This window comes from Suncus etruscus, chromosome 6 (assembly GCF_024139225.1).
Source record: "Suncus etruscus isolate mSunEtr1 chromosome 6, mSunEtr1.pri.cur, whole genome shotgun sequence".
NCBI lineage: Eukaryota > Metazoa > Chordata > Mammalia > Eulipotyphla > Soricidae > Suncus > Suncus etruscus.
Window position 1 is genome coordinate 95,629,474 of NC_064853.1, and position 24,035 is coordinate 95,653,508.

The 24,035-nt window shown below is 41.3% G+C and overlaps 1 protein-coding gene across 1 annotated transcript in view; it reads left to right on the plus strand.

Annotated features, from left to right (window-relative positions):
* Positions 1–24,035, plus strand: part of MAP3K13 (mitogen-activated protein kinase kinase kinase 13) — a 125,448-nt gene that overhangs the window by 5,362 nt on the left and 96,051 nt on the right. Inside the window, exon 2 of the mRNA XM_049775823.1 lies at positions 19,427–19,483. The gene's annotated coding sequence lies outside the window, so the exon portion shown is untranslated. The remainder of the gene's footprint in view (positions 1–19,426; positions 19,484–24,035) is intronic.

Below are 24,035 nucleotides of genomic sequence, written 5' to 3' on the forward strand. Positions count from 1 at the left end.
TTTTTTGTTTGTTTATTTGGTTTTTTTTGGCCATACCCAGTGACGCTCAGGGATTACTCTTGACTGCGCTCAGAAATTGCTCCTGGCTTGGGGGACCATATGGGATGCCAGGGGATCGAATCGTGGAACATCCTAGACTAGCGTGCACAAGGCAGATGCCTTATGGCTTCTGCCACCACTCTGGCCCAATTTTAATTCTTATATTTAAGCCTTTGCTCTATTTTTTAGTTAATTTTTGTGTATTATATAAGGAAATGTTCATATTTATTCAGGTGTAGCAGTATTTGTTTAAAAAATTGTTCCTTCCCTCCACAGGATTGCCTTGACACCCAACCAGGGAACTTAAATATATGTATTTATAAAAATAATATTTATATTTTAAAATACATATTTATTATGAATTATAGATAGAGATAATATATTTAAATATATACATTATATAATAAAAGGTACATAATTAAATAGAAAATGCAGTATATATTTATATATAAATGTATATTTCAGTTTCCTGGTAGGAAATATATAAATAAGTTTCCTGGTAGTGTACCTAATATATATTTTATAAATTAAAAAATATATATTATATTAGTGGCTGGGAGATGGTACATTGATTAGGGCACATGCCTAGCAAGTGCTTTATCTGGTTTAATCCTCAGTACCACATGGTCCCCCGAGCATCTCTAGCTATAGCCCTAAAGGACTCCAAGTATTCAGGTATATTTCTAGAGGCTCCCAGCAACATGAGGGTGTCTCCAGTATCTCAAAGCCTGAGCAGCACCACATCCTCAGGCCCTTATTTATGGAGTCCTCCAGATCTTCTGAGCACTGCTTGGGAAGATCCATCTCCCCAAATTCCCACAGCCAGAGATTCATATTCATTAAGTCTGTGGTGGGACTTAAATTCATATTTAAGTCTGTGGTAAGATCCAGCCTTATGGAATTTTTTAAGTCCCCACTGCTATCCCTCATGATTATAATATGCAGCTAGAGTTGAAATTATCAGTGTAGACACAGAGTTCATCTTAGAGAAGAATCAGGACACTATTTTGGAAACAGGAGAGAGCATGAGCGAAGATACAGAATTCTGATATAGAAAGGGAGGAAATGAATAAGATTGCTACCAGAAAGCAGAGATTTTTCTTGCTTAGGAGGCATTAGTTATTTTCACAAAGGAAGGCCATCCTTGGAGGTTAGTGAAATAAGTTGACTTTTATGCTTTTAGAGGGAAACTATGGGGTAGGGCTCTAAAACAGTGACTAGAGGCCTTACATGCTGCAGACCCAGGTTCAATCCTGGGACCACATATGATCCCCAAAGTATACTAGGAGTCATCACTGAGTGCAGAGCTAGCTGTAAGCCCTGAGCACTGTCAAGTGTGTCTCCCCCCTAAAACTGAGAGGCTCAGGGGAGAAAATACTTATGAAGCATCTTCTACATGAAGCCTCAAACCAGGGTGCTTTAACCCTGAATCTCTCTGCCACACACCCTATCAGCTTCATTCATCCTTCCTTTTTCCTGTGAACTATATATTTTGAGTTTTGAGTCCTATAAAGATAAAATTATGGCATGAAGGGGCCGGGCGGTGGCGCTAGAGGTAAGGTGCCTGCCTTGCCTGCGCTAGCCTGGGATGGACCGCGGTTCGATCCCCCGGTGTCCCATATGGTCCCCCAAGCCAGGAGCGACTTCTGAGTGCATAGCCAGGAGTAACCCCTGAGCGTCACGGGTGTGGCCCAAAAACAAAACAAAACAAAAAAAATTATGGCATGAGCATAAGATTTTTAGCAATGGTATAGATTGAAAAGTGGAATAGGAGGATGAAGGTTAAAGGGGGCCGGAGGGGTAGTGCAGCAGTAGGGCACTTGCCTTGCATGGTGCTGACCTAGGATGACGGTTCTATCCCCAGCTTCCCATATGGTCCCCCAAGCCAGGAGTGATTTCTGAGCGCATTGCCAGGAGTAACCCCTGAGTGTCACTGGGTGTGGCCCCAAAACAAACAAACAAATAAACAAAAGAAGTGGAAGATAAGAGGCTGATGTGTAAGAATTATCATGTGATAAGGAATCATGTAACTAGACATAGAGTAGAAAGTCTCTAGATATTAATTTATTGTATGAGTACTATAGAGGATTAGTTATTTTTTGTTTTGTGAAGGCCAAAGGAGGGAAACTTTTATATATTTTTCTTGCTGCCCTGTTTGGATATATCCTTCTCATGTCTGGGTATGTTTGTGGAGGAAGCGAGAAGGGATGTCTTTCTGATGTCTCTCCCTGAGAATTTCTGCATAGTAAACAACAGCTAATGCAGAGTTCTATTACATTAATGCTTAGTTCTATTACATTGGGCAGCAAGCACCAGTGAGAGTGACACACATATTCCTCTGGTTTTTATATTTGCACTCCCTTTAATTAAGATTAAACTTGTGTATAGTTTTTATTTATTTGTTTATTTGTTTTTGGGCCACACCCTGCAGCTGCCCTCAGGGGTTACTCCAGGCTCTGCACTCAGAAATTACTCCTGGCAGCCTCAGGGGATCATATTGGATGTCCCTTGCAAGGCAAACACCCTAACCATTGAGATATCTCTCTAGCCCTTCGTGTGTAAGTTTTAAAAACTTGTAAAATTTTTATTTATTTGGAGAAGGTCACAATCACCAGTACTCAGGGTTTATTCCTGGCTCTGTATTCAGGGATTACTCTTTGGCTTTGTGCTTGGGTGATCACTCCTGACAGATCTCAAGGGACCCTCTGGGTTATGTGGGGGATTGAATTCAGGTTGGCTATATCCAAGTCACTGTTCTATCGCTCTGGCCCCAGGGCTTATAATTTTTAATAGTGATAGTTATTTATTCAGTCATTTACATTCAGTCTTTTTTCCTATGGAAGATTGCACATATTAAGTAGAGACAAAAAGCCACTTCTGGGGCCGGAGAGATAGCATGGAGGTAGGGCGTTTGCCTTTCATGCAGAAGGTCATCGGTTCGAATCCCGGCGTCCCATATTGTCCCCCGTGCCTGCCAGGAGCAATTTCTGAGCATGGAGCCATGAGTAACCCCTGAGCACTGCCAGGTGTGACCCAAAAACCACAAAAAAAAAAAAAAAAAAAGGCCATTTCTTTTCAGCTGAGCTGCATAGTGACAGGGAGAATAGACCCTGTAATAGTCTCAGATCATCTTTGGCAACAAAATTCTCTTGGTTTTTTTTTTTTTTTTTTTTTGGTTTTTGGGCCACACCCGGCAGTGCTCAGGGGTTACTCCTGGCTGTCTGCTCAGAAATAGCTCCTGGCAGGCACGGGGGACCATATGGGACACTGGGATTCGAACCAACCACCTTTGGTCCTGGATTGGCTGCTTGCAAGGCAAACGCCGCTGTGCTATCTCTCTGGGCCCAATTCTCTTGGTTTTAAAAATATTGCCTTGGTTTTGATTTTTAACGCTTGTATCAAAAGAAATTCTACTTCACAAATGTTCTAATGTGACAGGAATCTTGAATCTGGTTATGGCTATTATTAAATAGAAGCAACAATTTCTAAAATGAATGGATTCAAATTAACCTTATTTCAGCACCTCATACCCCCATGACCCCATGTTTGCTAGAGCTGAGGAGTAAGAAAACATGTGGGAGGTTCCAGAAGGGACACTTGGGATGAAACAGAAAAATGCTCCATTTGTCCAGGGACTTTCTCATATGCTGGAAATTGAGTCCCGGTGAGATCTGACCTTGCCTAGTTGAGACATGACCATTAAGGGTGTCATATATGCCCTTTGTTGTTTGGAGTCCTGTGAGTTTTCATTAGACTAATAGATGGTGGCATGGGCTAAGAATTAGGGCAAAAGATATTTTAGTTGGAGTGTCTTGTAGCCTTTGAAAAAAATACTTACTCTTGGGGCTGGAGCAATAGCACAGCGATAGGACACTTGCCTTTTACGCAGCCAACAAATGGTGTGGTTCAAAATCCAGCATCTTATTTGGTCCCCTGAACCTGCCAGGAGCAATTTCTGAGTGCAGAGCCAGGAGTAACCTGTGAATATCACGGGTGTGACCCAAAAACAAACAAACAAACAAAATTACACTTATTAGTGTTTTCTCACTGTCTCTGTTGTCTGTCTCTCTCTCTCCCTCTCTTCTATTCCACCTCCTCCTCCTCCCCCCACAGAGATCAATCTCAGACCTCACACATACAAGGCAGGATCTCTTCCACTGAGCCACATTTCCAGTCCTATATTTATTACTGCTCTTAAGAAGCAAAATGCAAGGGTCAGAGCACTAGTGCAGTGAAGGTGCTTGTCTGCCATATGGCTGACCCATGTTCAATGCCCATCATCTCATACAGAGCCCCAAGTACTAGGAGTGATTCCTGAGTACAGAGCCAGGAATAACCCCTGAGCACTGCCAAAAATGCCACCCCGCTAAATAAAGCAAAATGCATCATATTCCATCTTTCCCTATCTCCTTTCATTCTCTAATTCTGTTTTGGGGGAGGGTCACACTCTGCTTTGTTACTGAGGGTCATTCCTGGCTCTTTGCTCAGGAGTGACCTTTGTCAGTGCTCAAGAGACCATGTTCAGACTCAAGGATTAAATTGAAGATGTCTGAATTCGAGGCAAGTACCTAACGTCCTGTAATATCTTTCTGGCTCCTCTAATCCATTTTGAAGTAAGATGAAGATGAAAGACCGTAGGAAATAGAAATGAAGACCCATTAAGTCCATGAGAAGTCTAACTAGTCTTTGAAAAAAAAAAAAAGAAAAAAACAACCCATGATTTTTTTTTTTTTTTGGTTTTTTTTTTTGGTTTTTTTTTTTGGTTTTTTTTTTTTTTTGGTTTTTGGGTCTCACCCGGCAGTGCTCAGGAGTTACTCCTGGCTCCATGCTCAGAAGTCGCTCCTGGCGAGCACGGGGGACCATATGGGACGCCGGGATTCGAACTGATGACCTTTTGCATGAGAGGCAAACGCCTTACCTCCATGCTATCTCTCCGGCCCCACAACCCATGATTTATAATTTTATATGGCAGAGTTGTTAACTTCTGAACATTATTTGCTTTGCAAATTACAAGTTGGGAATTTCCAAATAGCAAGTTGGTTGATGGATTGGTTTTGAGTTTGGAGATTTTATCAAAGAAAAAAGATTTTTTCTAAATTGTAAGACAGAAACCCTTCTTTTCAATGTATCCATCTAATCAGCCTAGCAATTTTCTTAAATCCTTTTTTTTCTCATTTGTATAATAATTGAAGAGATGAATAATAATTAGTCCTAATGCCTATAATAATTTTACATAGTGGTTCCATTTAGTAAAAATACTTACGTCTGATAGTGTGGTACAAACATTTTGCACAAAGCAGTCATGTATTACAGAGTAGCCTTAAGAGAATGTAGAGTAACTGTGAAATTTTAGCTATTGAAAAATTGTAAGGAAAAACAGTGCAGGGCCTTTTCACCAACAGATGGTGATCGGCTTTTAGCATGCACATTTGTATTGTGTATTTGGGGCTGAGGGTTAAGAAAGAGTAAGTAGAACTGAGCAGTACTGGGAGCACATCTTTGTGAAATCCTAGATTCAAACAGGGTCACAGAGCGAAAGAGTGAATTGATCGCGGGTGAAGGGCTTAGGAAAGAAGCAGAGATCAGATGGAAGATGGCAAAGCTCAGGGAAATAAAGATGGAGACAGAGCTGACAAATCCCTTGCTCTGGTGGGAGGCAGCCAGGACAGCAGTTCCCACCTTAAACCAGACTGGAAAAGACTCATTTAGAGCCCTAAAGAAGGCGGCACAGTTGCCATTACTAAAGAGGGCTCAATTTGCAAAATAAGCCCAGGGAGGCGGCTTATTACCCCCGAGGCTCTATGCCTGCGTTTCTAGTGGCTGGCGCTCCTGCTTTTAATGGGGCACATTAGGCGAGCTGCAGGCGTGGATAACCAGGGATAATTGAGACTAGGGAGAAAAGCCCACCAAAATACAAAGCCATAATTGCTTTTTTCCCAGGGAAAATAATCTTCTGATTAAAGCGAGATCAAGCCTTTTACCAATTACTCACCAATTATTCCCTTTCCCGTAACAAAGTCAAAAACATATGCCCACTCAAGAAGAAACAGATATGACTAACATACCTTTGGATATTCCAGTCACTGCTTCTAGTCACTACAACCTCATGGCAAGTCTTTGTTAAGCCTAAAAACCCACGGGTAACACACACCTGATAGTGCAGCTGCTTGGGCTCAAGAGCTAATTGAAAAAAATAATCTTCACTACTTTGCCAGATCTTCATCCTCTACCCCCACCCCACCCTGCTTTTATTTCTAGCCATTTTTGAACAGAATCCCTTCCATCTGTGTGTCTAATCAAAACGAACAGAACATTTGCTTTATACTGCTTGTGTTAATGGTCAGAGCCAGGTTCGGATCTGATTCTATTCTCTGAGATCTGGAGATAAGATTTTTCTTGGAGGAAGAGAAACAGTCACCAGATCTTTGGTGTTTTCTGTAATTTTTTTTTTCCCATCAGGCCTTCTGCCATAACACATTGAGGGAACACTCTCTCTCCCTGGCCAGCTCTCTTTGGACTAAAATGGTATCCACGTTGACAAGGATTTCTTTGAACTGAATCATTTTCCTTAGCTACTAGCTTTTGTTAGTTTGGCTGCTTTTTTCCCTGACTTTCATAAACATTGCCATTGTCTTTTTCCTGCTGTTTCAAACGCCATGGAATGTTTTTATTTTATTTATTTTATTTATTTTAAAAAAAGAAAGAAAGAAAGCCAGGCATCTAGATTTGAAAAGCCTTGAATCAGATCTGGAAGTAAAGAGCTGTGACCAAGAGAATCTTATTATTAAGTCTTTGTGGTAGAGGGAGGCAGACACACCAAGGAGTCTCCAGGAGACTCGATTGCCTACAAGCTTCACCAAGCTCATGAGCAATATAAATATAGTTGTTGTCATTTACCTTCAGTGCCTTGACCCAGACATTTCCTTACCCTGGAAAATAATTATGCATCACAATTGACTATGTACCTGGAAGGTTCAGGATAAGGAAACTGTAGCCTCAAAACTTCCATCGTCTTATAGAAATTTCTTTTGTAATCCTGGGTAATCTCATCCAAGCTATTTGCCTTGAAGTAGCTTTGGAGCTTTGTTGAGACAAATCCTTTCAATACTTTATATTATTTTTCATTACAGGAAACTTATACTGCCAAAACATGTTTCTTTGAGGTCAGAGTGATAATACAGTGGGTAGAGTGTTTGCCTTGCAAGCTGCTGACCTGGGTTTGATCCTCAGAGTTTGATCCCTACACATGGTCCCTCAGAGCCTCACCAGGGGTGATCCCTGACTGAAGAGCAAGGAGTAAGCCATGCATACCACTGGGGATAAGCTCATCCCCCAAAAATGTTTTTTTGACACTTTTTACCAAGAAGTCTATTGTGTACATACATCATGAGATAGTTATGAGAAACTATAATAGCTTTTTATAGATACTTTTATAAATACAGTCTTTTATGGCATGTACCTACATTACTAGAGGAAAAAAATGTTTGTCCTCTATTTCCATCTCAGTTACCTTTTCCATATGCCTTCCCTCCACCCAACAAATCCCAGATACAAACAGATACACTGTGGCTAGGCCTAATCACATTGGATAGCTCCCCTGCCTCCGCTATGATTCTGTACAGCGAGGAGGATTTCTTTTTGTTGTTTTGGGGGCTCAGATTCAACACTTCTAAGGGCTTATTCCTGGTTTTCTGTCAGGAATAACTCCTGGCAGAGCTCAGACGACCATATGTGGGTGTCAGGGATTGAATGAGGTTTGGCCACATGCAAGGCATGTATTCTACTTCTCTTCGGCCTCTAGTGAAAATTTCTTTTGATGAGCCATTAATCATTTCCCCTTCCCTTCTCTTTACCAAGAAAAGATGCATTAACAGTTTAAAAAAAATCAATTCTGGAACTGGAGCACTACCAGGTATAACCCCCCAACCCCCCCAAAGCATGAATTCTCAGGTGCATTTCCCTGCCCCCACATCAGCGTGTTAGCAAGCTGGCTTGATGCTGCTGATGGTACACTAAACCTGAGAACAGTGATTTCTATCAGAACTTCATAGACTTTGACATACCTGGCCGTCACTTAAGGAGTTTATTAAAAAAATAAATTCTGAGTCACTTAGTCTGGAGTGATTTTGTCAGCCTTTTTAATTGGTCCCCAGGAGGTGTTGATGCAGTTAATCTGGGCCCACATTGTGAGTTACCAGAAATCTGAAGAATAGGCATGAGCCATTTCAAACATAGTCATCTCAGTAATTCCCACAGAAGGACTCCTGAAATAGAAAATTATGTGCATATATTAACCCCAGCATTTAGTAGAAAAAAAGAAATAGCCCAACTTTTCAATAATAGGGCAACATGAATGATAGTCACTATTAGCAGGTTCTGTATTTGAGAATTTACCTATTCAATAATATGTGGGGACTGGGAATTAGGCCACACCTGGCAGTGCTCAGGATTATTCCTGGCTTCATGCTTAAGAGACCATATATAGTGCTTGGGATTGAAATAGAATTGGCTGCATACATGGCAAGTGCCCTAACCCTTGTTTCTTCCTGGCCCTTCCCTAAAATATATTTTACTTTAAATAATTATTTTTAGTTTTTTGGTGACACTGTGCTTTGGAGCTACTCCTGGCTCTCTGTTTTGACTCTGTTCAGCCATGGCTTCCTGCATACAAAACTTGTTCTTAACCTATTGACCTATCATTCTAGCCCTAAAAGTTTTTGAGTCGCAAATCAACACTCACAATGTTTTTATGACCATTTGTAGACATGTGCAGAACACTAAAAAACAAACAAACAAAAAGCTGAGTGACATGATGCACGCTACTCCCCCCCCCCCCAACCAGGTCCCTCTGCCTTGTTTTAGCTCTCACACAGCAAACAAGTAACCTTAAGTCACTTTAGTGACTTAATGCCCTCTTTTTTGCATTTGTTGTACTACATGTTTTAGTTTATGTTAGAATTTGGTTGTTGTTTTTTTTTTTTAAGGTTGAATAATAAATTCGGGGTTTTGTTTGAGAACATATAAGTCAGAGCCACAAAGAAGGTAGGGCACTTGCCTTGCATGAGGCCAACCCAGATCGGATCCCAAGCACCCCAGATAGTTCCCCTAGCACCACAAGGCATGATGATTCCTTGCCAGAGTCCAGTCCCTGATGAAGCAGGGAAGCCATGAGGATTTAGAAAACAAGACAGACAGACGTAAGAGAGACAAGCATGGGGACAGAGAGCTCCAGCTTCATGGACTGAGAGCCCTGACTGTCCTCCATGTATGATATTTATTGGTCAGTCTCAATTAACATGGAAAGAAGGGCAGATGTAGTTAATAGACAAAAGTACCTATCTAGTGCTAAATAAGCCTAAATGGGTCTTTACATCTCAAAAGGGGTGTGTGAAGGGCAAAGTCTCTGTGGACTGTCTTCCCCCTGGAGAGAGGCCAGACAAAAGAGTGAGCACAAGAGCCTCATAAGCAAAGCATTCTTTGCTGATGCCTGTAGTCAGGTAATTCAAATTAAGAAGCTGCAGATCATCTCTTTTGGCCACTCTCCACAGCCTATCAACTCTCTAGCTAAACTTATTTATTTTTTTGGATGTCCTCATGTACAAAAATTCTTGAGCTCTCGGAGCCAGAAGTAATTCCTGAGTATCACCCAGTGTGGCCCAAACAAAACAAATCAGAACAAACAAAGAACATATCAATCATATTGAGCTCTGGTTATAATAGAATCCCTGAGTTTCTACAGTCCCCAAAAGGAAATATTAGTTAATTATAAAAAGGAAGAACAAGTTGTTCTTTCTGCTTTCTTTAAGACTGTAGAGTCCTGGGGCCGGGCGGTGGCGCTGGAGGTAAGGTGCCTGCCTTGCCTGCGCTAGCCTTGGACGGACCACGGTTCGATCCCCCGGTGTCCCATATGGTCCCCCAAGCCAGGAGCAACTTCTGAGCACATAGCCAGGAGTAACCCCTGAGCGTTACCGGGTGTGGCCCAAAAACCAAAAAAAAAAAAAAAAGACTGTAGAGTCCTGGACTTCTTTTGTTTGTGTGAACATTTCCCACCATCAATGTGTCTGGTTTCCCTCCTACCCTCCCCCCTTAACTCTTAACTATATTTCTCTTTCTCTCTCCCTTCATTTATCTTTTAGACACTGTGGCTTGCACTATTATTAATGGAGTGGTACTGTGCATATCATGTTATCTCTGTCCAACACCCAGTTATTGTCCAGAGTGATCTATTCCAACTATCATTGTCATAGAGGTCCCTTCTCTGCCCCTAACAGCACTGCTCTCCTATTGTGGAAAGCTTCCTACCATGGACTAGTTCTCCTGGATCTCCTCTCTATATCTCTATATCATTGCTTCTAGAAAGGAACAATTTAAAAAGCAGATAAGCTGAGTATTTGTACTCTGATTCTACAAACTTCAAATGTGGACTAACTGAGGTGAATTCTATTTGAGTAGAATTTCTCCTAGCTCGAGGGGAGAAGCTGTATCCCCCTCATGGTCTTTAAGAAGAATATGTGACTGAAGTTTTCTGGCATTATTTTATAACCAGATAAAGATTGCATATGGGACTTGTGAATGACTACTGGGTGCAGGACTCTGTCTCAGCACCTGAGATACAGAGGTGAATAACTTAGTCATGGAAGTGCCTCATAGATTTGGTAGAAGAGTAGAGAAATCATTAAAGAGCAATTATCTAGTGTTACGGGCTATTTGTGAAGGAGAACAAGAATGTGTTGTCCTTGTTGAATTAACTAGCGATAAGATTTGAATAATTATGTCTAATAAACCTCTGATCTTTGTGTCCACGTTAGAGCTCTTCATTTACACATGGCCCTGTAGGCACTGGTTGCTAGGAGTAAGAGGCCTAAAAGAATGATGTTAAGAATGTAGGTGGAAGAACTGGATTCATAGTGCAGCATAGGATTTTTGCCTATACATGGTTGACCCAGGTTTGATCCCCAGCACCCCCATGTTCCTCTAAGCTCGCCAGGAGTGATTCCTGAGCAGAGAGTCAGAAGTAAGTCCTGAACACTGCAGAGTGTGGACAAGGAAAAGAAAAGAATGTAGATAGAGTTTTTGTTTGTTTGTTTGTTTGTTTAATGAGGTGGGAGGGGACTCCCAAGCAAGGCTTCAGGGATCCAGAGTCATAACTGATGATACTCAGTCAACTGGTGCAGATGGTTCAATGACCATTTCTGGTCGTGTGATGTTATTCACACCACCAGGGTCACACTGATATTCAAGGGCATTCAGATGTACACCAGTGGTGTTCAAAAATGCCATGGATTAAATTCATGGTCTTGAGTTCTAATCCTTTGAGCTATATCCCTGACTTAAGAATATAGATGGGGGCTGGAGAGATAGCATGGAGGTAAGGTGTTTGCCTTTCATGCAGGAGGTCATCGGTTCGAATCCCGGCGTCCCATATGGTCCCCCGTACTTGCCAGGAGCAATTTCTGAGCCTGGAGCCAGGAATAACCCCTGAGCACTGCCAGGTGTAACCCAAAAACCACAGGAAAAAAAAAAAAGAACATAGATGATTTTGACTTCACTAAGTGGATTTAACAAAAATAAATGTTGAAGACAGAGAACCATGTATTTTATATTTTTCTATTCCTGGAGTTCCTAGCTTAGCATCTAGCAAATTTATAAGTAATATAGAATTATAAACTCATGTATCAGATTATGGTCTACAGTGCTCAAAAGCTGACCCCAGTTAAATAGATGCTTAAGGAAGGATTCAAACTGAGTTTTTCTGACTTTATGGCTGTCATTAGGATGAGTAAGCTAAATTAACAAAGCTCATGTGCTTTTGAACCTACAGTCAACTGAGAAAAATAAATAATATTCATTTGTAAAAAAAAAAAAAAAAGAAAGAAAGAAAGAAAAAAAGAAATCACTCCTGGCTTGGAGTACCATATGGAATGCTGGGGGATTGAACCACGGTCAGTCCTAGGCTAGTGCGTGCAAGGCAGATGCCTTACCGCTTTTGCCACTGCTCCGACCCCTGTTCCTTCTCTTTCAAATTTATATCTACAGTTTTTTGATAGGGGCTCCTCCCAGGATTTTTTTTTTTTTTACTTTTTTTAAATTTTATTTTTATTTTATTTTTTATTATTTTCCCCTTCTTTTTTTTTCTCATCAACAGAACCATAAAACTTGAATAATCTTGTTCTGCTGCATAAATTGAGAAAAATAATGGATGGTATAAGGGACAAACAGTCTCAGAAGCTTTTTCTAAGAAAGTACAAAAGTTCCTCAGAAAAACTGAGGAAAACTGAGGTGGTAGAAAATATTTATAGGTAAAAGGTGTTATACATTTACCACTGAAACCCAGTAATGAACAACTTTGTAATCATGATGTTTACATAAAATAGGAAAATGTTAAAAAAAATAAAAGACAAAACTAAATATCTAAACCACTGAGTCAGCAACACTGAAATCATGAGACCTAAACAACCAAAAAAAAAAAAAAAGAATATTCACTTTAGTGTTTGAGTAATAAAATATAACTAATATTGAGATTATTTTTCTCAGGAGAGCTAACTCCTCCCCCCCCCAAAAAAAACAAATTTAAAATCATATGGGCCTATCTAGCCATCTGCTATGTAAGCTTGAATGCATGATTTAACCTTTTAGCTTTCCTATTTATAAAATGGTAATACTGACCTCTATGAAAGTATAAAGATTACATGGCATAAGTATATAAAAAGTATAAACAGGGGCCGGAGAGATAGCATGGAGGTAAGGCATTTGCCTTGTATGCAGAAGGTCAGTGGTTCGAATCCCGGCATCCCATATGGTCCCCCGAGCCTGCCAGGAGCAATTTCTGAACATAGAGCCAGGAGTAACCCCTGAGCGCTGCCAGGTGTGACCCAAAAACCAAAAAAAAAAAAAAAAGTATAAACATACTTGGCCAGGTGACATTAACATTAGGGAGTTTTTTTGTTTTTTGTTTTTTTGTTTTTTGATGCTTTAAGAATATATACTAGTCAAAAAGGACAAGCCTAATGAATGCCTTTGCAAATCTTGGCCATTTTTCCCTTTAATGATTGCAACTTTGTTTTGTTTTGGGGCCACATTCAGCGGTGCTCTGGGGTTACTTCTGGCTCTGTGCTCAGAAATCACTCCTGGCCAGCTTGGGGACCATATGGGATGCCTGGAATCAAACCCAGATTCCAGGTCAGCAGCATGCAAGGCAAATGCCCTACCGCTGTGCTATCATTCCAGTCCAAATGCTTGCAACTTTTGAGTTCTGACTTTATTCCAAAATCTGCTGTTATCTGCACATGTTCTATGTTGAGCACTTAATACCCTTGTTTACTTCTTATCAATCAAAATTGTTTTTCCAATGTAATTTTTATGGAAAGAAGCTATCTTTGTTTCTTTATATGTTAATCAACTTTCTCCACATATTTGACTTTCCCTTTTCTCTGATGTTTAACTTCTCTTCCTCTCAGTGTACTAAGCTTTACCTGTTAACATCTTTTCAGAATCACTTACTGGCTTACAACTTCAGTTTAGTGTGGTTTGTTATATGTATATATTTGTTCTCTCTCTCCCTTTATCATTTTCTCACAGGACATTTCTATTTAACATCTATTTCTAATTCAACACTTTCCAATGCTACTGCAATTCAGAATCAGTTCTTCTAAAAGGGTGTTTCCTGAAATTTTGCAAGAATAGTTATAGTCCTCTATGACTTCCTACATAAATATTGGTATTTTGATAACAGAAACAGATAGATATATCCTGCCAGACCTCTTATGACCAATGAATGCATTTAAGGGAGTAGTGAGGGACCAAATAAAGATTTTAGCTGTTTCCCATTGCTGAAGAAAGGGAGTGTTACTAAACCTCAGTCAGCCTCTGTTTTCCTCAGCGAAGGGTCAGTATTGGGGCCATAGTGATAGCACAGCAATAGGGCATTTGCCTTGCACGCATCTGACCCAAGTTGGACCTGGGCTCCATCCCCGGTATCCCATATGGTCCCCCGAGCCAGGAGCAATTTCTGAGCACATAGCCAGGAGTAACCCCTGAGCATCACTGGATATGGCTCCAAAATTTAAAAAAATAAAGAAAAAAGGTCAGTGTTACATGCTCACTGGCTTTATGAAACTCAAGTGAGAATAAAGTACATAAAATTTCTCTGGAAACTCAACTCACTATATACACATAAGAAGACACAGTGTTAGTTGTTTTATTTGTATTCGTTGCTCTCTTGAGCAATAGAGGCCAGCATGGGGAGGTGTGTGTGCCCGCAAACAAATGAGAAACTATTATTACTCTTCCCTTTTCTTTGCAAGGAAATTTTCAGGCTGGTGAGCATAAGGCTTAATATGGTAAAACCTGATGTGTCTACTTTAGAGGGACTGTAGTGTAGGCATTTGTACCTTTTCATTGCTGTGTATAGTGTTTGAAGAGTTCTTCACACCACCTAGCAACCTGGTCAAAAACAAATAGTCCCTTCAGTTTCTCAGTGACTTGCTAAACCTGCAGTTGCTTTGTTAATAGTGGCAAACATTTATTGTACCTCGAAGATGGCACTCCCCTTCTCCACTTGAACTAGTCAATGCACTTTACTCCTCAGCTCTTTTGTCTCCAGAATTAATCCATAAGGTGAGAGAATCTGACCTTTGAAAAACATAGGAGAGGTCATTTGATTCCTTCCTCTTCATCAAAGCAAGAGAAATGAACATGCCCAGTAAGGGGGAAAATGAATGAATTTTCAGATAAACTTTCCATTATTGGAGTCTTCTATTTCCTTAGGTTCACTAGACTCTTTTTTATTGCTAAAAGAGCCCTTAGAGACCATTAGAGTCCAATTCCTTCAGTTTGCAGATGAGGAAATTGAGACCCACAAAAGTGAGGTGACTTGCCCAAGGCCAAACAATTCATTTGTTACCCAGGTGGGGCTTCTGACTGCTGTGAGTTTCTTTCTGAATCATTAAACTCAAAATCACCCATGTCATAAAAATTGGATGACATTAAATATAATTATGCAGCATGGAAATGCTTCAGGATGAAGCTTAATTTAGCATAGTCAAGATTTATGATCTACTATAGATAAACTTATTTTGCTTTTTAATGGAAAAAATTTATATCTTTCCTTTTCAATGTATACAGTTATTTCCTTAAAATCTCAGGAGAGGGCCAGGAGTTAGTACAGTGTTAGAGTGCTGGCCTAGGTTCATATGGGCTGTGGCCTGGAGAGCCCTAAGCATCACCGGGTAGCCCAGATAATCCCTAGCACTGACAGGCCCAAGCAGCACAGCATCCTCTGGTCCTCATTAAAACTCAGCTCATTGCTTGAGAATCACCAGGAGTGGCTTTCTGACCCCTGACGACTGCTTGAGATCCCTCCACATATATATATATATATATATATATATATATATATATATATATATATATATATATATATATATATATATATATATCCTGTGTGGGGCCAAAGCAATAGCACAACGGGCAGGGCGTTTGCCTTGCTGCAGCCTACCTGGGTTTGATCCCTGGCATCCCATGTTTCCCTGGACCTACTAGAAGTAATTTCTGTTCACAGAGCCAGGAATAACCCCTGATTGCTATTGGGTGTGGCCCTTCCCAAATAACCTTGTGAGAAGCTCCTTTTTGGTTTCTCTTTTAGGTTTCCCTTTTAGGTTTGTATGATGTTTGGGCCACACCAGGCAGTTACTGGGGTCTCAAACTCAATTTACCTGGAGGCTGCAGGAGGCAAAGTCGGGGTGATCCTTGAGTTCAAAGTCAGTAGTAAGCCTTGAACATTGGAGGGTGTGATCTAAACAACTAAAACAAAACAAAACAAAAAAAAGATTCCTCTAGGCCAGGGCCACAAAATATACGGAGGGCCGTCACGGGCCACGAGTTTGAGACCCCTCCAGAATCACTCCTGGTAGAGTTCAGGGGATCACATGAGTTGCTGGGGAACGAACCAGGTCAGTCTTGTGCAAGGCAAATTGTCTTACATGCAATACATCTCTTAATGATAAGGAACTCCCTTTTTAAGCAAAATATTTTGTTTATGTTGTTTTCCTTTTGGCTTTGGAGGGAGAAGGAAGAAATCATTAGGCTCTTCAGTTCTAGTCTCACATAATATCATATATATGTCATATGTAAATAGACATCTGTCCAAAAGAGAAAGTAAAAAATGTTTTTGTGTCTGCCTGGAGGTTGTGCAGGGGACTGGAGCCAGCCAGGGGCTTTTTGATATCCCTTCAGGCTTCTTGCTCCCCACAAACTAATAGACTAATTAATTCTTTCTAATTCCACTATTCTTCACGCCTATATTTTAAGCCCTGATGAAGGTTTGACTTACTTGTGTTTGTAACTCTCTCTCCTACTAAATATGAGCTTTGCAGCTGGGAAAATTTAATTAATTCCTTTATTTTTAGTTTGGGGAGCCCACACCTGGCAGCACTCAGAGCATACGCCTGGCTCTGTGCTCAAAGATCTGTACTAGAGAATTTTGGAGGACCATATGGAGTGCCAGAAATTGAACCCATGTTGACTGCATGCTATATCTGCTGTACTATCTCTCCCGCCCTCACCCTCATTTCTTAAAATTCTGAGGCAAGTAAAGCATACTGAAAGACAAGACCCACCTTTCATGCCTTTCTAGCCCCTTATGGTTTCTGGGCCCTCCCACAGCACCTCTAAGCTGCAAGACCTTCTAATCTGCTGCTCTGACTTTTTCCCATGTTCCTCCATCATCCTTTGCAGACGATGTGGATTCAGAATCATTTCCTCTTGGAAATGTAAAATTAAATCACTAGAACAATAAATAACTGTTAGAAATACTGGCTTCCTCAGGGTCAAGCTGAGATAGTCTAAAGGTCATAGAACTAGTAGGTTCTCTGAAAAGCCTCTAGAACAGCAGTGCTACTTGCTGATGTTCCTTAGAAGACTTCTAGAGTAGTGAAGTGTTCTATTCACTAAGGTTTAAATAAAGCAGCGAGAGTGAGGCAGTAGATGAGGAGTCCGAGGTGCATATTTTGCTTGCACTAAAATCCAAGTTTGATCCCTGTTAGCACACAGCTATCTGAATACCACTGAACCCAACAGCCCTGCATTGCCAGGACCTAGCATATGTTTTTAGTGGATTGAGATTCTGTGATTTACAATACTATAAATGACAGTTTCTCGGGCACTTAAGTCTAACACCACACTCATAACCATGTGCCTCTCTGCCTCCCCCCAGGATCCCAGTGCCCCTTGCTTTCAACTCCCCTCCTCCCTCACCAACTCAATTTTGTGGATCAGTTGTCCCATTGTGTTGGACCCCTGACATTAAACTGTCTGGCCTAACTGACTGAGAATCATTTGGACACTCTGAGCAGTGCTCAGGAGAACCCAAATATAAAAATAAATCAATAAAACATTAATAAATAACTGTTAGGAATGTTGTCTTTGGGATAGAAGTAATTTGCTGTGTACATTTGCTTTTAGCCATTGTTACTTTTTTGGGAGGAGACCCAAAGAAAGTGGATCATGGGGCCAGAGAGATAGCGTGGAGGTAGAGAGTTTGCCTTGCATGCAGAAGGATCATGGTTCAAATCCCGGCATCCCATCCCATATGGTTCCCCGAGCCTGCCAGGAGTGATTTCTGAGCAAAGAGACAGGAGTAACCCCTGAGCACTGCCGGGTGTGACCCAAAAACCAAAAAAAAAAAAAAAAAAAAAAAGAAAAAAGAAAAAAGAAAAGAAAAGAAAGAAAGTGGATCATGATTTTGAAGACAGAAAATTTGAAAATAGTAGGGTTTTTTTGTTTGTTTTTGTTTTGTTTTGTTTTGTTTTGGTGTGGGTCACACCTGGCAGGCTTAGGGGTTACTACTGGCTCTATGCTCAGAAATCGCTCCTGGCAGGCTCGGGGGACCATATGGGATGCTGGGATTCGAATCACCCTTCTTTTGCATGCAAGGCAAATGCCTTACTTCCATACTATCTCTCTGGCCCTGAAAATAGAAGGTTTTGAAGGAGCATTCTTTCTTTTTTGGAGGACCACACCCGTTTGATGCTCAGGGGTTACTCCTGGCTAAGCACTCAGAAATTGCCCCTGGCTTGGGGGGGACCATATGTGATGCCGGGGGATCGAACTGCGGTCCTTCCTTGGCTAGTGCTTGCAAGGCAGACACCTTACCTCTAGCACCACCTCACCGGCCCCTTGAAGGAGCATTCTTAGTGGGAGAAAGAATAGAAGGGAAACTATGCATTGACGGGTAGTGGAGCAGAAAGGGATGGACCATGGTATTAGATTAAAGAGGATCATAAGAAAAACTATGGGAAGTGGATCCAGTAACCAACCCTGGAGAAAAGAAATACAAATCAAGTTAGAATGAAAGGAGACCCTCAAATCCATCACTCTCCTGACCCGAGTGTAATAACAACAAGCTATACAAGGGGGTAATTCTCCTGTATTTGTGTCCAGCACAAAGTCTGTAGCCCTTTGTCCCAGTTTCAGGTTAGCCACTTCCTTATTCCCTTGCCAAAGACCTTGTTCAGTGGAGGGTGTGAAAGAAAAAAGACCTTACGTCTGTCCTCACAAGCCCCTATTCTGGACTCCCTGCTTTGATAAAGGCAGTTTTTGGGCAAACCCTCTCTTACTGACATCTGCCACCAGACTACCCTGTCTTCTGAGGGTCCCTCAGAGTCTTAGATTCTCACACTAGCTAGCAGCTTTGCCTAGCTTCCCTCTTCCATCCACCCATCACCTACCTATAAAAAAAAATGAGCAAATGACATTTCCCTTCATCTCTTTGTAGTTGTGCGCCCACCTCTCCACTCTCACTACCCATGGGAGGGATCCCCCATCTACCTTTCTGGTTTTGCTTTCATCACCTTTCACCAGTCCTGCTGCCATTGCAGAATCTAAAGCCCCAACGAGCCATATGACTTATTTCTCCCCTCCATGTATTTGTGAGCGCCTGTTTCTTTGAGTGGTTCTGGTTTCCGCCCTGGCTGGTATTATTTATCCCCCTTTCCCATTCATCCTAGACAGCAATTTCCCCTTCTTTGGACCTAGTAATCATCTATTTATGTATTTCTCCTCTAATGGTTGGTTTGCTCCTCCAGACATGGAGCCATTATTGTGTTCATCTTAGCATCATCCCTCATCAAAGAGCCCTACTCTAGGGGATGAGTAAAGCAAGTGTTAAATCAGTGGCTGGAGATATCTGATAAGCCTGCATCTTCTTCATGGAGGAGAGGGGTTTGCAGTGTGCTCTTGTGTTTTCCGTGGCAAATCAGATGAGTGCTGATGTGAGGAAGTCCAGAAAAGTCCTTGAATATCTCCAAGCTTTAGGGATTTAAACAACATTTCCATCTATCTCAAAAGAAAACAAACAAAAGTCACTTCTGGTTTGTATTCTTATTTTCAGAATGATCTCAGGTGCTCTTTCAGGCTTCATGCAAGACCTCAAAGAAGGATTCTAACTGTAAGTTTTTCTTTCAAGTTGCAACTTTCTGATGATTTTTCCTAAATGTCATTCCCTGCACTGTTTTTCTTCTTAGAACATTCCTGCTTTCTGTCCTTCTGCGTGCACCTACCAATTAAAAATGTTCATATTTGAAGGAAATAGCCTAAAACAATCAAGTCTTTAGCTGATAGTGTGAAGTAGAAGCAAATAAACAAATACTAATTGTGTCAGCTATGGGCTTGAATAAGTTTCTTACAAACATATGCCTGTAGAATTGTACCATGTCTTGACTGATGAGCTGAATTATCAGTCTCTGGTAAATGTGACTTTTTTTTTTCTGGACATGTTTGTAAGTTTGCTCAAAAATAGATGAAGTACCTATGAATTTATTGTTTACTATCTTATTTGAGGTTCTTTGCTTTTTCACTCAAAGTTTATGGAATTCTAAATTCCCCTCTAAGTGCCAATATTTAAATAGTAAGAAATGTCCTTATAATTGTCTAAACTCAGAAATTTGGTGGAGAGAGAGAAAACTAGAAAGAGAGAGGGAGAGGAAAGATAAGAGAGAGAATAAGGGGTGTCTGAGAGTAGCTTTAGAAAATATGTCAGCTCCAGGTCTTTGTCTGGCCTTGGCTCATGGATGGCTGCACTAAGAGATGGGGCGCTCCTGGGGGAGCCCTAGGGAGCCGCCCCCCCATCCATTACCGGCCATGTAGAAGGATTATAATTTATAGACCCAGATGGTGACTCACCGCCCTGTTACACCCCCTTTACTTCAGTAAAACAGCAGACGTATTAACTATTAAATTGCTCCCCTCTCTTGGAAACAATTGATATTTTTTCTTTGTACAAAAATATTCATAAAAGCATTGAAAAATGTCAAGTTTTAACAGAATGGGAAGAACCTTTTGCATTCTAATAAATAATAAGCCACCACATGGTCAGGCTTATTTTTCTTGGCACACTTCCATGAGGAAATGAGGTTTTGAGGCACAAACTCTGGCCAGATTCCCGAGTTTCTTTGGAGGGTGACAGCACTTTCTTCATATTAGATGGTTACTAAAATATATGAGTTTTGCCCCTTCAGTGAAAACTCAGTCTAGCGGCATTCCAGGTTTTTGCCAGAACTATAACCTATCATTCTTAGCTACTTTGCTTTTATGGAGAGCTTTGTTAGTGAAGCCTATGGCTCCCAAATGAGGGTCTCGTGAGACGCAGGCCCTGGAAGCAAACGTTGACACAGGAAATAATCCACACAGTAAAAAGGTACAATAGGGGTTTCAAGAAATTCAGCACTTGAACAAGAAATTCAACCACCCAAGCTTTCTGCTCCTAAGATGAAACGAAGATCAGTGGAAGAAGATCAAGAACTGCCTTCCTCAGACCCCTGCTTTTATTGACAAGAATTAGGCCCCACCCTAGGGTGGAAGAGGAATACCAAGTAGGGAATAATCCAATATACCATCACCAGATCACACCCTAAGGTGGAGTACGAATATTGATTAAGGTAAGATCAGTAACCCAACAAGCTTGAGTGTGAAAAATAAGTCAGGGAAGATTTCCTCAAGAAGATTGGAATCTGTGCCCTTCTGGATTATACCAAATTTTCAAAGAAATGTTTTCTATAAATATTGCTTCTCTAGAATATTTGAGAATACCTTGTGTGGAGAGGTCCTGAGGGGGGCTAGAGATGTTGCTCAGTAGTAGAGCACTTGCCTTCCCTATTAATCAGGGAAGGCCCTGGTTATCAATCCCCCAAACTCAACAAACAAACAAGGTCTCATCCTAAGAAGACACTATATTATCTGAAGAATATTATTGAGGCAGTTTGAGCTTCCTCATTTTGTGCATATCAGTGACAGAAAGGGCCCCTGAATCTTACTACAAGCAAAATCTGCTTACCCAAGCAATTAATTGTGACTCTGTCTCACTGTGATCCAGGAAACTCTGGGTCCTATTTGTCAATAATTTTTCCAAGTTGTTAGCTTTACTAGCGTGATCCACCAGCTTTTATCTCCGGCGTTTTGTTTGTTTGTTTTGTGTGTGTATGCCATCTTGTTTTGTGTTCACCTGCTTTCTTCTTGTTCTTTCTGTATCATCATCATCATCATCTCTAACTGCATGGCCATTTTAGAACAAAATCGTATGTCTATCTCCTCCTGCTTCGACATTTGGTTATGAAGATCACTTTAAGAACTCACACTTTAGAGTTAATTGCAAAGAAATCAGAGGATTCTGTTTGGATTTTAGTCTTTGGTTGTATGGATTTTAAATTCAAGATCTTGAACAGCTCCACACTGCTCACCATCCACAGTATTTATTAGACAGGATGTTGGTGCCAGCTGACGCCTGGAAGTCTCACTGTGTAATTTAATCCTGGGTTCTGTGTTGTTTGGCTTTGCTGGACTCTGAGTGTGCATATATAATTATGTGCGCATGTGTAAAAAGCCCAGCCCTGATAGGAAGGAGAGGCAGGAACATCATTAGCAGAGATTAGATTTGTCTCTCCAGCTGGGCAGTGTGCCTTTGAATTCCAAGGGCTTTCCCCAGTGTAAATTATTACACTAACTCAGCTGCTGCTCAGTCCCCTCTGACTAAACTGCTTCTGCTAATGCTGTTAGACTGTGCTTTAGGACATGCAGTGTCAGAAACAGTAGATTTATCTTCTGCCTGTGAAAGGAAAGACCTCTTCCCTTTGCACAGGCATGACTAGTGGTGTATATGTGTGTGTATGTGTGTGTGTGTGTGTGTGTGTGTGTGTGTGTGTGTTCACTTTAGAGGAAAAATCAGAGGGCACAGTAGAGAAAGAGACTGTGCCAAATTCAGGACAGATACATTGCTTTGAAGATTATTAGTAGACTGTAAAATGGTCTGATGGGTAATCTAGTCTTGCTAATGATCAAAGGGATAATGTAATCCAAAGCACTGAATTTAGAGTGGTTGATAAATCTGACTTTATGTTCATGGCTGTTTTGAAATTGGTGGTGGTCTACACAAATTAACCCGGTTTAGCACTCTATGGACTACAGACAGGAACTTCTTGTCTGAAGTTCTTCATCAGTGACTGTGAACTTTTTTTTGGTTTTTGGGTCACGCCTGGCAGTGCTCAGGGGTTACTCCTGGCTCTGCACTCAGAAATCGCCTCTGGCAAGTACGGGGGACCATATGGTATGCCAGGATTCGAACCACCGACCTTCTACATGAAAGGCAAATGTCTTACCTCCATGCTTTCTCTCCAACCCCGACTGTGAACTTTTAATACAGAAACTTGCTCCCTTCTAAGATAGCCTGGAGCACAAGGCCCAGCATAATCTCATACCTACTAACTGGTTAAATAGAATTTATAGCTATAGTTCAATGCTCTGGTTGGGTTTTTCTCATTGACAATCAAGACTCTGTATACTTTATTAAGTGATTTCAAATAGCATAGTGTATTCCCTATTTTATTTCCTGCAGAGTCAACTTATTCATAACGATAAACCTAATGGTCAGTTTATTCTTTGGAGGTCTAGGAAAGTAAAGGAAGTACACAGATAATAGGAAATTTGTAAATAGTTTTTAAACAATGTTTTTTTTTTTTTTTTTTTTTTTTTGGTTTTTGGGTCACACCCGGCAGTGCTCAGGGGTTACTCCTGGCTGTCTGCTCAGAAATAGCTCCTGGCAGGCACGGGGACCATATGGGACACCGGGATTCGAACCAACCACCTTTGGTCCTGGATCGGCTGCTTGCAAGGCAAACACCACTGTGCTATCTCTCCGGGCCTTTAAACAATGTTTTTGGGGGAAAGAGGAAAGGATTGAACCAGGGGTCTCAAACTCACGGCCCGCAGGCCGTTTGCAGCCCTCCGTACAACATTTTGTGGCCCTGCCCTAGAGGAATCTTTTTTTGTTTTGTTTTGTTTTAGTTATTTGGGTCACACCCCCCAATGTTCAAGGCTTACTACTGACTTTGCACTCAAGGATCACCCCGACTTTGCCTCCTGCGGCCCCCAGGTAAATTGAGTTTGAGACCCCTGGATTAGACAATTAGTAGTGCTCAGGGGCTATTCCTAATTTGTTCTCAGGTCCCCTAAGGGGACCATATTCTGTGCCAGGGATTTGAAATGGGTTGGCAGGCTGCAAGACAAGTGCCTTACCCCTGTAACTATCTCTTCAGCCCCTAAAAATGTTTTTGACTTTTTTTTTTCTCACCACCTCTAACAATAATGTCTGACTCGTCTGTTTGGTTTTGGGGGGGGCATGCCCAGTGACGCCCAAGGGTTACTCCTGGCTATGTGCTCAGAAATCGCTCCTGGCTTGGGGGACCATATGGGATGCTAGGGGGATTGAACCGTGGTCTGTCCTAGGTCAGCACGTGCAAGGCAAATTCCCTACCACTTGTGCCACCACTCTGGTCCCTGTTTGGGTTTTTTTGTTTGTTTGTTTTCCCCTCTCTTCATCCTTCCTTTACCCCCACCCTCTGGAAAAAGTGCTGATATGCTGATAAGTAGTACTAAATTATATTGAGATTGTATTCTAACAATAGGATCACCGCCGATCAATGAAACACTGGTGGAGGGATTGGTGCAGT